Source organism: Engystomops pustulosus, chromosome 2 (genome assembly GCF_040894005.1).
Source record: "Engystomops pustulosus chromosome 2, aEngPut4.maternal, whole genome shotgun sequence".
NCBI classification, from domain to species: domain Eukaryota; kingdom Metazoa; phylum Chordata; class Amphibia; order Anura; family Leptodactylidae; genus Engystomops; species Engystomops pustulosus.
The window spans coordinates 70,146,683-70,169,420 of NC_092412.1; the positions used below are offsets into that span (position 1 = coordinate 70,146,683).

Consider the following 22,738-nt stretch of genomic DNA (forward strand, 5'->3'; position numbering starts at 1 on the left):
CTCTAAGGAATTATCATTTAAGTAGACCTGTTACAAAAAGCCAGTGGCACTGTAACAGATCATCAGTAAATCCACCATATACTGCAGTAAAGTTGTATTGTAGTATATGATAGGAATGATCAAGACTCCTAGGGGAGTACAGTAAAAAAAATATCCAAATAGAATAATAAACATGTTATTCCATGCGCCAAATGCTCCAATTGTGTGAAGTGAGGTTTTACTTTTTAAAAATCCTGTAAAATATAATAAAACCTCCAAACTTTGGTATCACTTTGATCATATCAATGCAAATAATAAAGGGGTAGGTGTCCTTTTGAGTGTGAAAGCCTTCAAATTAGAGCCTAAAAGAAAATGCTGCAATTGCAATTCCCAGTACACAGCATGGAATAGTAAATACTGCCACTAGGAAGTACAATTTATTACACAAATAAAACAAGAAACAGACCTTGCACCACAAATGAATACATTTCCTCCAAAAATGCATATATCCCAATTGGAATGCACCTATTGGCTAAAGTAAATGCAATTGGTGGAAAAAGTAGAAGGCCAGTGTCTTACCCATAATGTGGTGTGGCAGGGAAAGCACAGGGTGTCCGAGAGCTTCCCCTGCCACACCACATTATGGGTAAGACACTGGTCTTCAACTTTTTCCACCAATTGCATTTACTTTAGCCAATAGGTGCATTCCAATTGGGATATATGCATTTTGGAGAGTACTTAAAGACATCAATTGTGCTAGGTGTTACTTTTTTGGTGGATATACCCTTTTGTGTAAGTGAGGTGGGCAGCCAACTCGGACCAATAATATTGGATTTCCTCCACTAACATCCATTGTAATCAATTTTGTTTTAATGTTAATTGAATAAAATCTCTGTGTAATTTTATATTTCAGAACTGAGTGGCTCCTTTTTTTCTTATGTGGTATTGTTTGTATATGTACCCGATGATATGGAATGCACTGCAGAATTTGATGGCGCTATAATATTAAACAATTATTACCAGTCCAAAATATGGGGACACAATTTACATTACTAAATGGGAAGGGGCATATGGTGTTTTAATTAACTTTATTTATAATAACCTAACATTATAGTTTAGCAACAAATGTAAATTTATTGTTATGTGCAGCCAAACTGTTCTAACATTACTATAGCAAGTACTGTCTGGAGAAAAAACAAAAATTGCTGTGTGCGGTGACTGCTAGACAGGCAGGACAGACAAGCAATCTTGGTTGCCATGGGGACAGAACACACAACACGAGCTGTGAGGCGAGAACGTACTCGGATAATAAGACCAAAGCAAACTTCTGCTAGCCAAGGAAGGGAAAGAGACCAAGCTGAGAATCAAGTCAGGTGAAAGCGATTTACTTTTCTTATTCCATTACTGCAGATGACATCTGACCACTTGTAGGGCAATGGTGGAGTCACTAGTATCAATGCTGAGTCACAGGTTATTTTAGAGATTTGCCTTTATGATCATTAAGGACTGATTTTCGACCGCTTTTCAAACAATGGGACACATTCATCAGTTTTTTCAGATTTGTTTTTATTTGCACTTTAAATCAAGACTTTTTTACGTAATTGTTTCAAGAGCATAAAATCTTTCTATGGTTTATTTGGCTCTGTTTGCAATAGAATTGTCAGATTTTCATAAATAAATGTACTTTATCCAAAATGTTTCACATGAAATTATACAAGATCTCCTCTGTTCCCTATCAGTCCCTCCATCCCACTCTGTGATTCTACAGAACTTTCTGTGTCTACACCTCATGCTGCTCCCTTCCTCCACCTTGTCATGTCAGTATCAGCTATCTGCAGATAAGCTATTAACCCTTAGTGCTCATGCAGCACAGGCTATAGATTTCATGTAACTGGTTAATTTTTGCTGTATGTAAAGTCACCATATACATCCTGTATGTACACTGTGCAGTGTTCAGTGGATTTACTTGTGGGAAAGTAAATGGATTTAATATTAAATTGCATTGAGAGAGAACACAAGGCACCATGGGATCTGTGGGCAAGCTAACTGGCCTCAGCTTGAGGGCATAGAAAGACAGCTATTAGTCTCTGTCCACTTCCCCTCTGGTGAGAAAGATATTTGTCAAACAATTTCAGAACACAAAATGCCATAACTTTGGAAAGAAAAGGGTGAACAGCACAAAGTAGGCATCATTCTGTTTGTTTTCAAAGGGGAAATCACAAATAATAATTTGGTAAGATCATTATATAACTTTATAGTTACGCTTTAAGGTCAGTCTGGCTTTTTCTGCGTTATTCTCTCCACATAACACTTTGTGTACTACACAGAGCCGAAAATCCTCACTTGTATTACAGTGTACATAAAGCTTCCCCTTATTGAGAAATATAATCCACCATATGCATAACTAAGGGTTAATCCCAGCAAGCAATGTTTCTTACAAATCCTTCAGGATTAAAACAAACACAAAAGAAGCAAACATTGCATGAATGGGAACATGGACTAATACAGCCGAGGAGAGAAAAAACATGGCATGTCTCTTAGAAATAGTCCTCTGCAGTATATATAATGATGTTCTCAATGTATTACAATGTAACAACATTGAAAGATAAAACCCTGCATTCCCATAATATGTGGGTGGTATTTATAAAATGATTATTGCTGGGCACACAACTGCGTTGGAATTACCTGCCGGAACCTCAGTTGGTGGTGGCACTTTTATGTACCCAATTAACAGTCTTTTTTAATAACAATGCAGATGGGAAAGGTGAGGGGAGAGGAAAAGCAAGAAAAGTTAAAAAATCAGGCGCCAGCATGCACCCGTTGGGGGGAGGGGGAAGGAAAGGGGGTCATAAAACAATTTCAAGTAAATTATCTGTCTTAATTAATGGACAAAGCACTAGATCAGAATAAGCAGAGCCTTAGCAGAGTACAAAATTCAGAATTTACCATAAGTGCAGAGACACCCTCTTTTTTTTCAATGGCTACCCGCTAAATCTTCCAGCATATGGAGAATTTCAGACCATGAGAAGAGCAGAATATCACAGACTATCAACAATGTATCAACATTATTGACTTAAGTATGGATTAGGTATAGTAAATATGACGCTACTGTTTGCATGGACTGGACATCTCAAATAACTTCTAACCGCGAGAAGAGCAAAATATCCCCCCATCCCTCAGCACTCACCAAATTTATTAGTAAGTCCCAGTCCCAATCCTGGTGGGCAGCTGGGATGCACTACACCAACGAGGCTATTCTACGCAGGTCTGACCAGGTGAAGAATTGCGCCCTAGCCTGCGCCTGACTGGCCACGGCCTATGGTCAGTGTGCTGGGTCATGACAGGGACACCCTGCACCGTGCTCAGCCGAGTAAAGCCCCCTCCCCACCCAACCTGCATGGAGGGCAGAGTACCAGAATTATTAGGTCAAAACCTCTTAATAATTCTAACACTTCTGGTGCTAGCAGAGCTGATTATTATTATTATTATTATTATTATATATTTATAGAGCACCATTAATTCCATGGTGCTGTACAATCAGTAAGGTGTTCACATACATTACATTAAGACAAAAACAGGTGCAAAAGAAGTACAAAATACTAAACTTCAGTGATCAGGAGACAAGTAGGAGGAGAACCCTGCCTGTGAGGACTCCCAATCTACATGGGTGGTGGAAGGAGATGCGAGTTAAGGGAGCAGTGCAGTTGTAAGTGAATTCACTGTGCAATGAGTAACCAGAGGGCAGAGGCAGAGGAGAAGGGAGGAGACAGAGGGATTAGCTGGGCAGCAGAGTTTAGGATGGATTGGAGGGGTTAGCTGGGAGAAGGGTGTTGCAATAGTCCAAGTGAGAGATGATAAGGTCATGGATCATTAGGACAAGAGCACAAAGAGGGGCATTTATTAAGAGCACAGGGTGGCGTTAGAACTGTGCTATATTTTTTTAGTGGAATGTAAGGTTGTAAGGTTTTAGCTGCTCTCATTTTCCAGCCACAAAATTTGTCAAAAAGATGTTGGAAAAATAGGAGCGCCATAAAAATGGTAGATTGACAAGCGGTGCCAAATTTTTGCGACCAATAATAGAACAAGTTGAGCGTGTCGGAAAACCCCAATATTGTGGCACCGACACTTCATTAATTCAGGTGCAAGAGATGCAGAACGGGAAAAAAACACCGCCAGTTTTCCATTTGAAAGGCCATAATAAATGCCCCACAAAGTCCTTATATATTGTTCCTCCTTGCTTATCTTGTTCCTGAGGAGACATGTAAAACTAAAATACTTTTTTAAAATTGTAAATATTTATTGCCGTGATCTAAAAATATAAAAAAGACCATAAGAAGCAGTTTTAAGCTTGTAAAGAAAATGGTACTGATGCACCTGTGATTTATGCACTTTATACTGGTAATTAATAGGCAATTTGCTCAGCAGATGTCATTCTTCAGTACATTTCAGGATCTTCCTTTATGTCTAAGCCAAGAAAATAATTGTAAAATGTTGCAAACTGTAAAAGCCAAACTCAGCATATTTATTTGATGATTCAGGTATTAGGGAAATGCACAATACACAGCTGTGATATTAGATATTACCGAAATCTCTTCTAAGTCCCATGTCAGGCACCCTCTTCTTCCTATTGCATGTAAGTGATTGGCTTGCGACACAAATTTAAATGTTAAATCCTGCGGGTGGTATGAATCCGTCGGATCGTCCGACAGCCCGCCCCCTGATTTGTGTCGAGTAAAAGCCAGAGCGATTGCGACACGAAATGATCGCGTGCGGCAATCCCCGAAAAGTCCTGAAAACCGTCAAAATGCAGCCCCGGGACCTTTACTAAATAAGCCCCAATATGTCTGCATCCTAAAGTCTGAATACAGGTATACCATAAATGGCTCTATCTATCTGCTGATGACGTCATCAGCGGTGACACCGCCGCATCATAGTGTGCGACCGCCGGCAGATCGCATGGACGCGACTCTGTCGGCGAGAGAACACAGAAGAGAGAAGAGAAGCCACCGAGACCCGTGCCAACGATCTGGACACTGGACGGTTAGTATAAGTTTTTTATTTTTTTTTGGCAGGGGGATGGCTATATACTACATGGGGGCTGGCTATATACTACATGGGGGCTGGCCGTATACTACATGGAGGCTGGCTGTATACTACATGGGGGCTAGCTGTGTACTACATGGGGGTTGGCTGTATACTACATGGGGATGGCTGTATACTACTTGGGGCTGGCTGTATACTACTTGGGGATGGCTAGCTCGAGTCAATAGGTTTTCCCAGTCTTTGGTGGTAAAATTAGGGGTCTCGGCTTATACTCGAGTCAGCTTATACTCAAGTATATACGGTATATTACATTTTTTAGATGTTTTTATTTGTGCGTCATGTATGTAATCTGTTTGGAATTGAATAAAGCTTGGATTAATTACTTTTTATTGATACATTGGAGCCTTTTTGGTGCATACCTTTTTTTCTCTTTGGGTGGTTACATATATTAAAAACCTGTTACTTTGTAATATGTCTATACAGGGGGAAATGACATATTTTAAAAAAGAGCTTAGCTACTGCTGATTTTGTGAATTTTCTATTAAATCTGTAGAAAAATTTATGTTTATGAGTTATAATACAAATTTTCTACTGAAAATATAACTCTGTGAAATATAACGGTAATGTAAATTTTAATTCTGTGAATATAAGTGTAATTTTTTTCAACATAAACAGGTTTGGGTTGTAAAATTGCCACTTATTTATATAACTAAAAGTAATATTTTTCCAAGTGTGATTGCTGTGCTTATGTGTATAATTGGTAGATCTCCAGTATGGTTTAATATCTACCTAGATTTATTTTCCACAGAACCCCAGTCACTAATATTGGACTTTGAATATCCCGTACATCCTATGATATATGCCATAGCTAGACTTTAGCTTAGGGCTATATTACTGCTCTGTCTTGTATTGAACTAAATAGTGCTCCCTGAGGCATCTTCTGTTCCTTTGTCATACTTGCTAACTGTGCAGTATTTACCAGGACAGTCCTTAATTTTCAGAGACAGTCACTGCAAATTCAGGCATGTCCTAGAACAAAAAAGGATCCGTTCTCACAAAACCGTTCCCAAAGTAAGTAGACGCACCTGTTTCTGGGGCAGGGTTCACAGGCACTCTAAGGATGGAACTTAGATGGTCGTAATACCAACTGTAAAGTTGGTGAAAATGCTTTTCTGCAGAGGCTTGATTTTTTTCATGTATTCTTAAAGCATAAGGCCTCATGTACACGAACATTGAGGGTGATTTATCAGAAGCATTTGAGGTAAAACTGTTCTAGTTGCACATGGTAACCAATCAGAGTTCAGCTTAAATTTCTGTGGGAGAATGAAAGCTGAGTTCTGATTGGATGCCATTGGCAACTAGAACTGTTCTGATCTCAGACACTTCTGATAAATCTCCCTTAGAGTTTTGGACCATATGCTATCCATTGCTTCAATGGCATGTATTTCAATTTGCTCCGGACTGCCCGGGTTGCAAATTTAGAGCTGCTCCTACTCCTGCCTTAGTTTGCATCTCTTTTCTACTTGTCATTGGTGCCTGAGTGGATCTCACAATGCGATGGCACATGGGCTGTAATCATGCCCAGGTCTGTTGTTTATGGCCCGGGAATGCAAACTTTCCTGTGCAGGAAGGCGGTAAGACCTGTTTTATCAGACAGTATAGGGAATGTATTAATGACTGTGCACCAAATTTTTTTATGTTTTATGTTTATTTTCTTTCGGCATTACAATATGCCTGTTTCTCTGACCATCTTGGTTTATTGAGACATGGTTCTAATGTTGGTACATCCTGTGTTTACTGGATTTGGGGTTTTATTTTTTAGGCTCATTTGTTGTATTTTGTCAAATTATTAATGACTATGCACCACAATATAAAATCATACTGAAAAAATACACTAAAGCCATGCGCCAAAAAACAGAACTTGTGGCAAAAATGAGTACATTCACCCCAGTATGTACACAGCCATGCAATGATTCTAGGAGGCGCCTTGTAATATATGTATTATACCGTATACTCTACACACATAAGCCTCTGCCATGAACTTGGTAAAAAATTGCCCTACCTATGATTTATCTTTACAGTGAAAATCTCTTTGGAATTTTTTTAGGCTAAACCTTTTCAAATCACTAAAAACATTAAGACAGATCAATTAGCACTGTCCTAAATATGCACAGGATAAAACTATATATGCTAGTGCACTGTTGTTGCTGGAGTCGCATGGGATTCTTGTTTGCAAGCAAAAGACAATAATAAGATGAAAAGAATTGTCATTTTGGTAATAATTTGGTAGTAATCTTGGTCATCGAGTTTACAATAAAGTTGTTGTTACAGTGTGTTTAACGAAAGATTCACTCACTTGCCATATAAGACTAAGCGTTTTAAGAAAGCTTTTCTCCCAGCTGCCATCGCTCAGATAAATACTAGAGAAATAAAAAGATAACTGATAAAATAATATGTACTTCAGGTAGATGGATTTTATGTCATTTTATGTTTTTAATGTGAGACAATGGTTTTTATGTTGTATGTCCCTTGGAGCAGACTATATTATTATTTGATGCAGGAGGAATGTGGTGAATGTGTGAGAAATGTAACACATGTAACACAAGTTTGGACAGGTATTCATGGTAATAGGAGATAAACAGGAGATAAATCTCTAGAGGTCAGTGTGCCCCCAGTTTTCCAGTATGAATAGTATTATGATGCTAAGTATATTTGGCAAGCAGAAGCCCAAGGCTTCTAGAAGGCCAAGTCCTGCCAAAACCACACACAAAATTTTATACTGAGAAGGACCTTCTCCCATTAAATCCTTGTACATCTGTTTATGACCTTTGAAGGTCCACCAAATGTCCTGAAACCGTATAAATTGAAAGCAGGCAGAAAGAACTCTTCCTCCACTACCCAAGAAGCTTGATTTTAGTACCATACGTGGGAAATTAATTCCAAAATTGTAGGGGCAATAATATTTTTTCAGGGCCCATTGCAATCTTAATTCGCCCCTGTTGGCAAGTACTATTTTCGTACTTTCATAATTCTTATTTTTAGCAGTTTATTTAAGGAAATGGGGGAATGGTTGAGTTTACCAAACCACTTTCCCTTACTGGGGTCCAAGCAGTCAGATTCCCACTGATAAATTCAACAGATACATTTCACTCTTCAATGCCACTATAGAAACCAGGCATCATTTCAATATATGGTTTCATTTGCAATCCATCGTTAATAAGCAGTAATGTTACAGTCCTAAGACCTTCATCAGACATGGATTGCAGATGAATATTGGAGGTAGAATGTAGAGTGTTGGGCATAGCAGAATCACCGCCATGGAGTGTCAATCATTATGCCACAGTTTCCAAATGGCTATTAGGCCTTTGCCTAACACTGGACATTCTGTCTCAGCTATTCTCTTGTAATCAAGTCTGAGGAAGGTCTGAGGACCGTAACATTACTTTTTATTAACTGTTGTTTGCTGAAACTAATAAACATATTAAACCATATCTTGGAATAAGACTCACAGTAATAAGACCTTGATCTCCTGTCCTGCATTTAAAGGTTTCAGGCCAGTTTCACAGTTTTTATATAAAATGAATATTCTTTGGTTTTATAAAACAATGTACTTTATATAATTTCCTAAGAAAACAAGAAAACATTCTTCATGGGAAAAAAACATTGTTTTTTTGCTTTCAAAAGTGCCTGCACTTTGATAAATGAAGGTAGTTCTGCTGATCCCAACAAACATGTCAGCTTTGATGGCCATGGAGAATTAAAGGGGGTTACTGATGCAAGAAGCAACTCAGTCATGACAAACAATATTGAGCCACCTGTACTAGAATACAATCTATTCTGAGTATCCTTGGTTTTTAATCATTATATGCAGGCTTCATGCCGTCTCGTGGCTACTGATTAAAATATAATGTGAAATGTATTTTATTGAACTCATTTCCATAGCCTTCTTCGATCTGGAACGTAACATCTTCTGGGGATCCGTCATATCTCCATACTCTCAATTAAAATTGTCTCCCAGGATTTTTCTATATTGGCATTTATTCATCAATCAGTTTAATTTATCACATTTCATTTTTAAGCAGCCATAGATAGAAAAGAAGATCTCATGAGAATTGCTGCAATTATATGTATCTGCAGCTCCGCTCATTCGTTTACATTTGAAATTGAAATGAAGACATTTGAAGTTTGCTAGATCCCATCTTCCATATCATGATGGAATTCACGAATAGCTCTCTTGTATCTAGATGTGCATTTGTGTAAGGGAGATGATTAACAAGAAGTAGAGGGCTCCTAAATATAACTTTATTGTCAGCATTGTTTAAACTTTTGGGCACCCAAACCCCTTTAACAAATGCCTCGAGTGCCATCTAAGGCTTGGCCCTTTTAAACGCAGGTTCTAGATACAGCAAGTTCTGGAGCGCTATATAGCAGCAGGGTTCCTCAACGATGAGGCTGGTGATGTTGGGTACCCATTCCCATTGGGCAGATAGCTATCTCTGTTTCTCTAGTTTCACTTCCAAACATAACTCTAATAGAGTCTTTCATCCTGAAACGATGGATACGGTAAACTACCCTGTCACATAAACTCCCGCTTCCCAACTCTCTGGACTTGTTTTCTGTGTTACTGTCTGTGTTCCATTATTTAGGAATTACACATCTTAAAGACACAGTAAACACATTCTACAAATTATAGAAATCTATGGAAAATTTGGCTAAAAATGGTGCAAACCATTGTAAAACAGCTCATAATAAATTCAACTGCATTCCAGCAGTTATGACAATGTAAACTTATTAAATGTTCAGAATCCTACAGTTTTTGGGATACTGCATATTCAACTTAACCAACCCCCTATTCGTATTTTTTTATATTTGCATTTGCTAGTGGTTTTTCAGAGTTTTTTCTTTAGTTTTTAAAGGAGTATGTTGCATATGTAAATTATAATAATTTGAAATATAAAAATAACACCTTAAACAGTGTATGACCAAAAACATAAAAAATTTCAAAAAGCTTAATTTCATTTAACAGCATTTTTCACAAGGGAAGACTAAAGAACTGAATTCATTCTCTAATCTACAATGAAATCTTCAACTTAATTAATGAGGAAAATCACGGCTTCATGCCTGGGAATGAAACAAATAGGTCAACCTCTTCAATTTGTAGTATTTTCTGCAGAGCTAAACAACACTTCTGGCCCAAGACATTAATGTCAGCAGAAAGAAGCAGGTTGATAATGTGCGTTGTTTTTTCAATATTACAACAGCCATAGGGCAGGCAGCCCCTTCATCTGACAAACTTGAGAGAGGTGCAGAAAAGTAATTGAGTTCAAATGATAAATTGGCTTCATGTTTCAAATCAACTTGTCGTCTTGTTCTCACCGACAAGGTGTGGGAGTAAGTAAAGATTGTGTTTTTATTAAGCAGAACTATTATTACTTCCTACACACATATGCCCAACCTGACTTTATATTATTCCAGTATTTTGTGTCAGAGGTAATCAACATGTGGCTGTCAAGGAAGTGGCTGACAAGTTGCCGTTCTTTACATTTCAGGCAAAACTTTTCATGGCATCTGTGACATTTAAACTTTTTTTTACTGACACTTTTAGAATGAGATATAGAAATAATTAATGGTAATCCAAATGTATACAGGAAAAACCTTTTCACAAGACCCCCTCCATTAGAAGACCAGGTTACCTGTGACAGATTTTCAGTTCTCCTATGTATTATGCATGTCAATTCTGCCAAACCTTCAGCTTTAAATCTTTACAATACAATGTCACCCAATGTTTTCTCCAGTAATGCCACTACAAAAAACACCAAATGTTTGGGCTGTTTTAGCAGCAGCATATTTTACAAAAGCCTACTGTTGAATCCAAGGGAGCCTTAAAAGACTTCTACTACCAGGTTACTGATGGTAGACTGTCCTCTTAAGCAGGCTTGTTACTTCTAAAGGATGATAGCACTGTTTGTATAGTTCCAAGGCGCCAGAATTCCGGAGAAAACAACTTAAAACTTTAATAAAAATATGTAAATGAGCTTGAGGCACTCAGGTTCACATCAACTGAGTGCCTCATGGCTCTGACATTCACTAATTACTCTCGCTTCTCCCCCCTCTTGGGCCATTCAATATTCACCGCGTGTACCCGCCCGCTCACACAGCCGGTCTTTTGTATGTTTGAGAACTCCTTTCGTGCACAGGCCACAGATAAGTAGTGCGGCTGCGCAAGAAAGAATTTCTTGTGCATGCGCTAGATTTACAGACAGCTGGCTGACATCACAGGCTCTCTGAGAAGAGCAGGCAGGATGGAAGGGGTGAATATTTAATGGCCGGGGGTGTGTGCATAATTAGTGAACAGTAGAGCCATGAGGTGTTCAGGTGAAAGTGACCCTGAGCTCCTCAGGCTCATTTACATATTTTTATAAAGTGTTTTTTTCCAGAATACTGCAGCACTGGAAGTAACCAAAGACAGTGCCATCATCCCCTAGAGCAGTGGTTCTCAACCTTTCGAATGCTGTGACCCCGTAATACAGTACCCCATGTTGTGGTGACCCCAAACCATGTACAAGAATATTGTATTTGTGCCAAAAAATGCAATAAAATTGTGGCTCTGATGGCTTTAGTTGTGTGTTGTGTTGTGCTTTAGTTGTGTTTTGGTTGTTCAACCCCCAGGTTGAGAACCACTGCCCTAGAGGTAATGAACATGATTAAGAGGACAGTATACCATCAGTAATCTGGTGGTAGATATCCTTTAAGTAGAACATTGTATTCTGTCCTGTGTGCAAATACATTGGAGATCAAATACAAGAGAGGACCAGATAATGCAGGGAACCTGCCTCCACATTTTTCACAAATACAGCCAGTGGCAAGTTCATATAGAGCCCTAGTAGCTTTCTGACACCTTTTTTTAGACTAAAAACTGTTTCCCACACATCCCCATAAAATCAGAGTAATAAACCTGTTATCTTGGGATCTATAGAGCAAGGTGAGGGGCATGGCCTAATGTCATGTGACCAGAGTGACACCATCACATGACCTTTATCGTTTTAACATTAGCAGACTGTTCCCCATGCACATATCTGATCACACAAAAAATAACAGCATGCCTGCATGAACTTCTACTTGTGCAGGTTGTTATGATATTCTGTGATTTCATGAGATATATGCTTAATATACAGTTTGCTAATGTTATAAGGCTAAAGGACCTGCAATAATGTCCCCCTGCTGCATGCAAAGAAAGCATGGGGAGGAGCTGTTGGATTCAGCCTGTGGAGGCCACACTCACATCGACTCCCTTTAAACATCCTTGGATACCAGATAAAATTATAAAGTTGAATATATGGGAATCTAATGGGGAACAATTTTTAGCTAAAAGAATAGTGTCAGTTAGTTACTAGGGCTTTATGGGAACCTGCCACTAGCTGTATTTTTGAAAAACATGGTGACTGGTTCCCTTTAAGGGCATTTGGAGTGAAAGCCTACTCTATAGAGATCAGGCCTGTTATTAGCAGAAAGAATCAAAAGGCTAGACTCGCCTTTGCTAAGGAATATGTTGTGTGAACAGAGGAGAAGTTATCTGCAGTTAATTTTGGTAATGAAAGTTTAATTTATCTGGGTCTGATGTGAAGCATTATGTTCGTCGACAAACTGAGGAAAGACTGAATCCAAAGTGTGTAAAGAAGTCAGTGAAAGATGGTGGAGGAAGTGTTATGGTCTGGGGAATGTTTTCTGCAGCAAGAGTTAAACCTCTCATATAGCTACATGGCACAGTGAATGCAAGTAAGAATCAGAGCCTTCTCCAACAACATGTGGTTCATTCTATGCATTCATCACTCAACCAGTCTGCAATTTTCATGCAGTACAAAGTCTACTGCCACACAGCATAGCTGTTCCTTGAACAGAAAATATTGAAAAAAAATTGGCAGCTCATAGTCCTGATCTATACCCAAAAGAAAACCTCTTCGTGACAAAGTTAAGGCCAAGAAATCCACAACAGTCACAGGACTGTAGAAGAGACTCAAAGAAGAGTGGAACAAAATCACACCAGAGCAGTGTGAGAGACTAGTGATGTCCTGTGGTTGCATATATATTGAGGTCATTCAAAGCAAAGGCCTGTACACTTCCTTCTGATGCTGAAACTTTTTCTGTGCTACAGTCATTGCTGTTCTCTAAGTGTGATCATCATGTTTTTTATAAAATAAAGGTTTTATGTTGATATACTTTGGTAATTTTGTAAAACACTGTAGTAATGGCATGGTGTACCCCTTACAAAAATTTCCTTCAAATGTTGATCAATGTAGATTACATTATTTCTGAAAGTGAAGAGATTCATTATTCCTTCTCTGCCAATTTTCTGGCAAATAAAGCACATGAAACTCCCCATTTCCACCAGTTTTCTGGCTTCTCTGACCCACACACCAGGTCGGTAGGAGAGCAGGCACGGAGCAGGTTGGGCAAAGGGCGGGCAGAAGTATGCAAACCCAACCCAACAGAAAAAAGCAATTATAGCAAAAAAACTCCTACAGTTAACATCTGGCTTGCAAACCTAAAATGGCTGCGTTTGCACCCACATTTAGTAATAGGCCAGATGACCACCTATGGGGGGCAATTTTAAGACTGGCATTAAAAACACCAGACTTAATTAATTCCCTCCAGTGATCTCCAGTGTACATTGTTGCCAAGATGTGACGTTTTTGCCTTTTTTATAAGATGCGGTTTTTGCCTTTTTTATAAAATGCAGTAAAACAAAATCAAATTCAAATTCAGGGCTTTTTTCAAAAAATGATGGATGACGTATACCTTTTCTGCTTCTGAAGAAAACCCCTGTATAGGCAGCCAGTTTTGGAATAACCCAGCAGAGCATTAAAGGATCCTGTGATGGATCCAAGTCTAACCTAATACTGGATCCCATAGATATAGGCTAAGACACCTTAATTTGGACGCTGTGGAGTCTATTTCCTGGATGATAATAAAGAGTGGTCCCCCAGAAGAATGTTGTCTGGTGGTTGTAAGGAACCCCAGTCCAACAATGGTGGAAAATTACAAAAAAGCCCAAAGAAAATACATTTGGAGTGTGTTATTAATTGAATGTTGATTCATATGCTTTTCAATAATATGTATAAAACAGATGATGTGAGTGGCAATTGGGTAGTATATGGGTAAAACCTGAAGTAAACAATAATCACTGACTGCAATCCTTAAAGCAACAGCGTGGCTGACTGTGACAGACTCCATAACTTCTGTACCACACAACGACCTGGACGTACCTGGACGTTGAAATCAAACAGCTGATTAACAATTGAGACATATAGGTATTTCCTATTGCTGGTAAGGAATTTTTGGCAAAAATATTAATGTACTATGTATTTGATAGCTCCTTTATATGAGATGGTGAGTGTGTCACATCCCGCAATAACACCACTTGCTGATACACAGTGGATACAGATAGATGCAGAGATATCTGTCCATTGTGTAGCAGCCATGTCGGCCCACTGCAGGGGCTCCCATTCATTTCATTCTTGCTCCTTCACATTCAAAACCTTTAATTCATTCAGCTTATTTTAGTTTTCCCTGAGTTTGCTTAGTTTTACTGGGTTTTCAATGAAGCTATTGTTGTATTCCTGTTCTACAAGCTAAGGTATGTGTGAATGTAGACCATATGAGCATGAGGTTAGATGACATTGAGTAATGTCGGCGGTAGGCAGAAGAATTCTTCTGTGTATAAATCCTATTTTTCTCCTTCAGTGTACCGTGTGTTTATTTGTAGCATTCAATTTAATCCACAAGCCAATGCTTTACCTGCAGCAATGTACTGGGATTTATTGCTAAAGGTTTCATATTCCTAAAAATTAGGACAAAGCAACCATTAAAATGTTCTGGATTGCAACCTATACTAGGAGTTGAAGTCTATCTCTTTAGTAGGTATTTATACACACGGCTCTTACCAAAGTAATCATAGGGGTCAAGGGCATTTGTGAAATCATCAAACCAAATGTTTACAGTCAATATTAATCCTTTGTGGTTATTGGTAATTAGCAGCTTATGGCTGTACATAAGGATTTCTCCTGCCTCCAATGTTAAAGGGAGCCTGTCATCAGAGTGCTATTTTTATCAGGGGACAGGTTGCTCTAGACAAAGTACAGCATATCAAACTTATTATGGGGCAGATTTATCATCAAGTTTCTGAGGTAAAACTGTTCTAGTTGCCCATGGAAACCAATCCTCAGATCCTTGTTGGGGATCTAGTGCACCTTATATTAGTGGAACCACCCAACCATTGACTAACACATGTAAGGTGAAGTAAATAACCTTCCTGGAGGATCATCTGACATGAACTCAAAGGAGATAATACCAATACTATACTCAAGACCAGATCTGCTGCCCCAAACCTGCTGGACAGCAATAGTATTGAATAGTATTGATAGTATCTGAAGTAAGGTTCGACTAGACAGAATTTACCACAATACCATATTTAACAATCATGAGACTGGGCACCATAGTGGCTAGTGGGCCAGCAGAAAAAAGCTTAATAAGACCTAAACAAGGGTCTTCCCCTACTCTTCTCTGTGATATAACCAAAAAGTGATGACATTCTACAACAGTTTAATCAAAACAAAATAAGAAAAGCACCTAAATCTAGTTAGTCTGTCCAACTATTTAAAGGGGACCTGTCACCTATAAAAACGGCACTAGGAGATGCTTACTGAATTAAACAGCTCCTAGTGCAAAAGCAATGTTACACTGCTAGCGTTATCGGAAACCTCCCATAACGCTAGCAGACACTGCCTCCATGCACACTAGAAATGCCAGACGCTCTCAAAGCACTCCAAGGTATTCCAGTGGTGCCGCCCTAAACCCGCCCCCTCATGAATATGCAGCAGTCACCGCCCCTAAACCCACCCCCTCATGAATACGCCAGACCGCTTTGAGAGCGGTCCGGCGTTTCTAGTGTACAGCGCGGCAGTGTCTGCTAGTGCAACACCCCTGCCAATGCAAGGCAGAGGGGTTGTTGCGAATATGTCCCACCATGTAGCTTGCAGCCTGTGTAGGGTCTGATCAGCCCCACAGCATGTCACTACATAACACAGATGAACACTGCAGCGGTAGAGTCTGCCTGGTAAGGCAGGAGTTAATTGTTTTATGTGATGTAATTCCAGCAACCAATCACATGTGTTATCCCTTGTATCTGTAAGCTGGGATGCAATTGGAAGAGTAGCCACCACCTGACCTGACCAAGGGGAGTTACAAAACCCCTGCTTAGGAAACTTCTAGAGCTCAGTTCACTCTCAGATCAGAGTGACCAGAAGAAGACTGGAGTTAATCCAGTACAGATCAGATTAGAGACTCCGAAGAGTCAGTGCAGCCAGCACACCAGACCAGAGCAGGAGAGCGCAGCTCCCTGCCTGAAGAGTGTAGCGAGTTAGTTAGTGAGAGTAAAGGGGTATCATCCTACCTTCAAGGGTGATATCTGAAGCAACCCAAGACAAGCTGAAGCATCCTACTAGGACACAGCTACCTCCCAGTCTGCCCTTTGCATCCAGGCTGGTGATCTACTCCTGTGGCTCCCTCCAACTGCATCTCCAGCATTCTACCATTTGTCAAGGCACGTTGCTAATGTTCCTGTCGGTTTCAATAAAGAACTGTAAATTATTTTTGTTCAACGTCTGGTCCCTGCTAATACGGCTTTCACCATCACGGGCACCCTATCCATCACACAGGGACTCATACTCCAGACCCCAAAGGATTGCCCAAGGGAGAACAGCTATAGCAGCCTCTCCCTCATCATTTCTTGCCAACACCACCCTGCTGGAGACCTGCCAGGCTGTAGGACAGCCCTCCGGTCCGCAACCGCCAGCCACTCAGGTACTGCGGGCCCCGGCTGTCTCCAGGCCCCAATACAAGGCTAGGCCCGGTGGGGGATGTTGCACTAGCGCTATCGGAGTTTTCCGTTAACGCTGGCAGTGTAACACTGCTGTGTCTGTTTTGGCACTAGGAGCTGCTTACTTTAGTAAGCATCTCCTAGTGCCATTTTAATAGGTGACAGGTCCTCTTTAATAAACCTAACGACTGAATCCCATAGCACCCTACAAACTTTTGCCCACTGTTTTTAGATAAAAAATTATTGCCTTTCTTTTTTGTCTCCTTTTTATCATTTCTCTTTTGTTCATCTATCTCTAATATTATTGTTCTGTCATTGTTTATACAGTATTCTCTCTGCTGCTGTAACACTGTGAAATTCCCCAATGTGGGACTAATAAAGGATTATCTTATCTCAACCTTAGTAGCCTGATAACTCATTCTGTATTACAGTATATCACAGTATATAGTGTATTTATTGCTGATCTGTAACAGTGTGCCTCCAGCAGCCAAAACTGGCTTCATGGCATGCCTAAGAGTCCTGTTGGGGCAGCAGTTTAAGCGCTGAATATGCGTTAAATTGTGGAACTTCAAAGGTTAACCTCCATGATCGGTTCCAACCAAGCGTGAAGCATAAAGCTGCTACCGCAGCTCTATCACGTTGTAGTGCGCATAGCGGTTAAATACAAATAGAAAAATGATCCAAAATAGCTGGGTGTTGACAATAGTGTAGCCTTGCTTAAAATGGACAAAATAACATAAATAAGTATCTTAGTGATTTCATTGAAAGAACAAAACACATTTTGACATTGCATTTATGTCTTCTTCAGGTCAATAAGAACAGACATAATTGGGCTGAATACTTGTTCCTCATCAATAAGAAGAACTTGCTCTTTAGTGATGAGGAACAAGTATCCATAAACCTAACAATGTGGGTGTGTACAAAGACACAAAGGGTTATACAAAAAGGCCAACACACTCAAATATTAAGCTGAGAACAAATGAGAAAAGAGCAAGTGTGTATAGGCAACAAATTCAAAAAACTTTATTACAATATGAAAAATACAACAAAGTCCCACATAAATGCTTCTAAAACCACTTAAAAAGTGTACAGGTACACATATTTACAAAAAACAGAGTGGATCCGAGCCAATAACAAGGACCCACTCACAGCCACAGGTGCGTGCACAGCACAGCAGTGTAAACAATTTCCTCACACAAGATGTACACAGCAGTTCAGATGTATGTGCCTAAGTAGAGTCCTATAGGGTGTATTACTGCAAAGCCTCCAAAGTGAACAACAACATAATGACATAAGAATACCAAGGTAAGTATAAATAGAACTAAGTCACATGGATGCAAGAAATAGGAAATCCAAAAAATCTGACATAGGACAAAACCAAAGGCACATTAGATATATAGTTCAAACTAAAGTAAATGGAGGAAATGCTAAATGATGAACCTGTGGCTGAAGGCACCCCACGCGTTACGTCGCCTAATTGCGACTTCCTCAGGGGTAAGTGCCTACAGACCCGTGGAGCCTACCTTAAGAGTCCCAGAGTTGCACCTCTGCACCAATCGCCAATGTCTGTCCAATACTGACACCTGTGTGGAATAGAAACAACTAATCGGCAAATGCCGGTGGAACTATCGCGAGATTAGGAGCCCAGTACGCGCATGCGCATGAATCACAGATGGATACTTCCAATAATAAAGTCAGGAGATCTTTTATGCGCGTGCGCGCCTAAATGAAGTTGATAGTCAATAACATGAAGGGCAACGTATTATGCGCCTGCGCGTGCGCCAAAAAAGAAAATTAGAGTGGTCCATTATGCGCGTGCGCGCCTCATTTAAATTGATTGCAAGTACCGTTACTAGATGCAGCGACGTACAATGCGCATGCGCATATATTAAGAAAAAGAGTAGTGGATATTTAGACAAGTGTACAAATACGGGCTAACAGAAAATAAGAAATGGAATTGAAATAACAGAGTTTAAAAGAGAAGTGTCACTATACATTTAAGATAAACACTGTATGGATCAGATAGATCGAGCTATAAGTGAATAAGGTGTTGAAAGCTAAAGAATATTAAAGATTTTTGTTAAAAAAGTGTAAAGTTACATATAAACAGAAATAGAGGTGCCCAAAACACTGTGAAATCCAGTATTTTAAAAATACAAAAAATATATAAAAAATATATACCTAGATATTTAAATAATTGAACATACAATATGCGAGAACACTCCCGCGAATGAACAGTGAAAAGAAAGAACCTCGAGAATAGAGGAATTGTTGCTGTAAAGGCTGGGTTCGGCGACAGTGGTTGTGAAACGAGGTGTCTGAAATTCTGAGACACAAAAGGTTGGATAGGCTCCACGGGTCACATATAAACTAATACAAACAAGGTTATTTACGCGGATACACATAAATTGAGGGACTGGCAATAACAATCAGGTATAGAGATATATTTTGGTATTGAGGACATAATCAAGTTATGTTTAAGTTATGATCTAGTGAACTGGTGGACAAGTGATGGACATCACAGGGGCTGGAGAACCAAGGCGATCCCCAACCTGGATCTATAAATGGAAAAGTTTACACTAATGCAGAGCTATTAAAAGAATTAGTCTAATATTGCCATTGGGGACCCATCCTCAAGGAAGGACAAATGCAACACCGGTAAAGCATAGTCTTCAAATCCCAAGGATCAGCGCGGTCCATCTTCAAAAGTTTGAGTGTATTCATGGGCCAGAGAGTTCAATTAGGTCCACTTTAACATCCCTCTTCGTCAGAGGCAAAGGGTAGCTCTAAAGGACCGAAGTAACCAGGAAAGTCCAAGGAAGAATAACCAAGGGAAAATATATCGGATCTACAGCTCCCACTGAGGAAAAAATATATCTTTTGGTCAGTAATGAAAAATAGAGCCTATGGGTCCTAGTGCATCCACCATAGTGTGAGTAGTACCAAGTGAGGTAAAGTGCCCATAGGCTATGGCACTTTACCTCACTTGGTACTACTCACCCATTTTTCTTATTTTTCTTCATACCCATAGGCTTTGGCACTTCACCCGACTTGGTACTACTCACTTTGACACCTCACCTCACTTGGTACTACTCACTTATTCTCGCCTCCACTCTCTTTCCACTTGGGACTATTTGGGTCCCCTTGTAGTCTTGGGACTCTTCTGGCCCCCTTACACGGGTTTTTTGCACACCCCCACACTCTGGTTTTTCAAAAACATTTTCATTTCTCTTTTGTCACGCGATCCCTTATAAGCATATTGCGGTTTCTCCCATATATACACATTTTTTTCACTTACACTATGGTGGATGCACTAGGACCCATAGGCTCTATTTTTCATTACTGACCAAAAGATATATTTTTTCCTCAGTGGGAGCTGTAGATCCGATATATTTTCCCTTGGTTATTCTTCCTTGGACTTTCCTGGTTACTTCGGTCCTTTAGAGCTACCCTTTGCCTCTGACGAAGAGGGATGTTAAAGTGGACCTAATTGAACTCTCTGGCCCATGAATACACTCAAACTTTTGAAGATGGACCGCGCTGATCCTTGGGATTTGAAGACTATGCTTTACCGGTGTTGCATTTGTCCTTCCTTGAGGATGGGTCCCCAATGGCAATATTAGACTAATTCTTTTAATAGCTCTGCATTAGTGTAAACTTTTCCATTTATAGATCCAGGTTGGGGATCACCTTGGTTCTCCAGCCCCTGTGATGTCCATCACTTGTCCACCAGTTCACTAGATCATAACTTAAACATAACTTGATTATGTCCTCAATACCAAAATATATCTCTATACCTGATTGTTATTGCCAGTCCCTCAATTTATGTGTATCCGCGTAAATAACCTTGTTTGTATTAGTTTATATGTGACCCGTGGAGCCTATCCAACCTTTTGTGTCTCAGAATTTCAGACACCTCGTTTCACAACCACTGTCGCCGAACCCAGCCTTTACAGCAACAATTCCTCTATTCTCGAGGTTCTTTCTTTTCACTGTTCATTCGCGGGAGTGTTCTCGCATATTGTATGTTCAATTATTTAAATATCTAGGTATATATTTTTTATATATTTTTTGTATTTTTAAAATACTGGATTTCACAGTGTTTTGGGCACCTCTATTTCTGTTTATATGTAACTTTACACTTTTTTAACAAAAATCTTTAATATTCTTTAGCTTTCAACACCTTATTCACTTATAGCTCGATCTATCTGATCCATACAGTGTTTATCTTAAATGTATAGTGACACTTCTCTTTTAAACTCTGTTATTTCAATTCCATTTCTTATTTTCTGTTAGCCCGTATTTGTACACTTGTCTAAATATCCACTACTCTTTTTCTTTATATATGCGCATGCGCATTGTACGTCGCTGCATCTAGTAACGGTACTTGCAATCAATTTAAATGAGGCGCGCACGCGCATAATAGACCACTCTAATTTTCTTTTTTGGCGCAGGCGCATAATACGTTGCCCTTCATGTTATTGACTATCAACTTCATTTAGGCGCGCACGCGCATAAAAGATCTCCTGACTTTATTATTGGAAGTATCCATCTGTGATTCATGCGCATGCGCGTACTGGGCTCCTAATCTCGCGATAGTTCCACCGGCATTTGCCGATTAGTTGTTTCTACTCCACACAGGTGTCAGTATTGGACAGACATTGGCGATTGGTGCAGAGGTGCAACTCTGGGACTCTTAAGGTAGGCTCCACGGGTCTGTAGGCACTTACCCCTGAGGAAGTCGCAATTAGGCGACGTAACGCGTGGGGTGCCTTCAGCCACAGGTTCATCATTTAGCATTTCCTCCATTTACTTTAGTTTGAACTATATATCTAATGTGCCTTTGGTTTTGTCCTATGTCAGATTTTTTGGATTTCCTATTTCTTGCATCCATGTGACTTAGTTCTATTTATACTTACCTTGGTATTCTTATGTCATTATGTTGTTGTTCACTTTGGAGGCTTTGCAGTAATACACCCTATAGGACTCTACTTAGGCACATACATCTGAACTGCTGTGTACATCTTGTGTGAGGAAATTGTTTACACTGCTGTGCTGTGCACGCACCTGTGGCTGTGAGTGGGTCCTTGTTATTGGCTCGGATCCACTCTGTTTTTTGTAAATATGTGTACCTGTACACTTTTTAAGTGGTTTTAGAAGCATTTATGTGGGACTTTGTTGTATTTTTCATATTGTAATAAAGTTTTTTGAATTTGTTGCCTATACACACTTGCTCTTTTCTCATTTGTTCTCAGAGGAACAAGTATCCAGGAAATATTGACCTGAAGAAATTGTTAAAAACATGCAAAAATAGATGGGCGATAGTGTTTCTCACATGAACTTCCTTTTTCCTGAACAACTATTCAATGCAACAAAGACAGATAGTCTATGCTTATAACATCCATGATATTCCATGATATTAATAAAGTCCTTACATCTAACTCCAATAATATTTCTTTCACAGATCAATAGCTTTTTGATGTAGTACACATTTGCCTACTACTTTTACTGTCCAGCAGTTATCTTTGCTATCCTCCTCAGTTTAACTCCTAAAAAGCAGTTGCTGTTTCCTCTGTCTGTGGTGACCCTTTCTGTGAGATCTTAGATTGTGTAATCAAGAAATTCTATGGTTTTGTAGTGCTGCAGGGATCACTGCTTACTCTGGAGGGAGAGGGAGATCATGTCATGTGCCTCTCTGTGGTAGCTGGCAAAACTGTTTTCTAGGATTGGACAAGGAAACCCACACCTCTTTTGATACCATAAAAGGCAGTGCCCTTACCATCAAACATTACTTTCAAAAAGCCGAATTACATTATGTCGGATTAAAGCCAAACCAGAATA

General features: G+C 39.6%; 1 protein-coding gene across 1 annotated transcript in view; it reads left to right on the forward strand.

Moving 5' to 3' along the window:
• The first annotated feature begins 1,233 nt into the window (after nucleotides 1-1,233).
• ERICH6B (glutamate rich 6B) overlaps nucleotides 1,234-22,738 on the forward strand; it is a 99,801-nt gene continuing 78,296 nt past the window's right edge. Inside the window, exon 1 of the mRNA XM_072135243.1 lies at nucleotides 1,234-1,352. The gene's annotated coding sequence lies outside the window, so the exon portion shown is untranslated. The remainder of the gene's footprint in view (nucleotides 1,353-22,738) is intronic.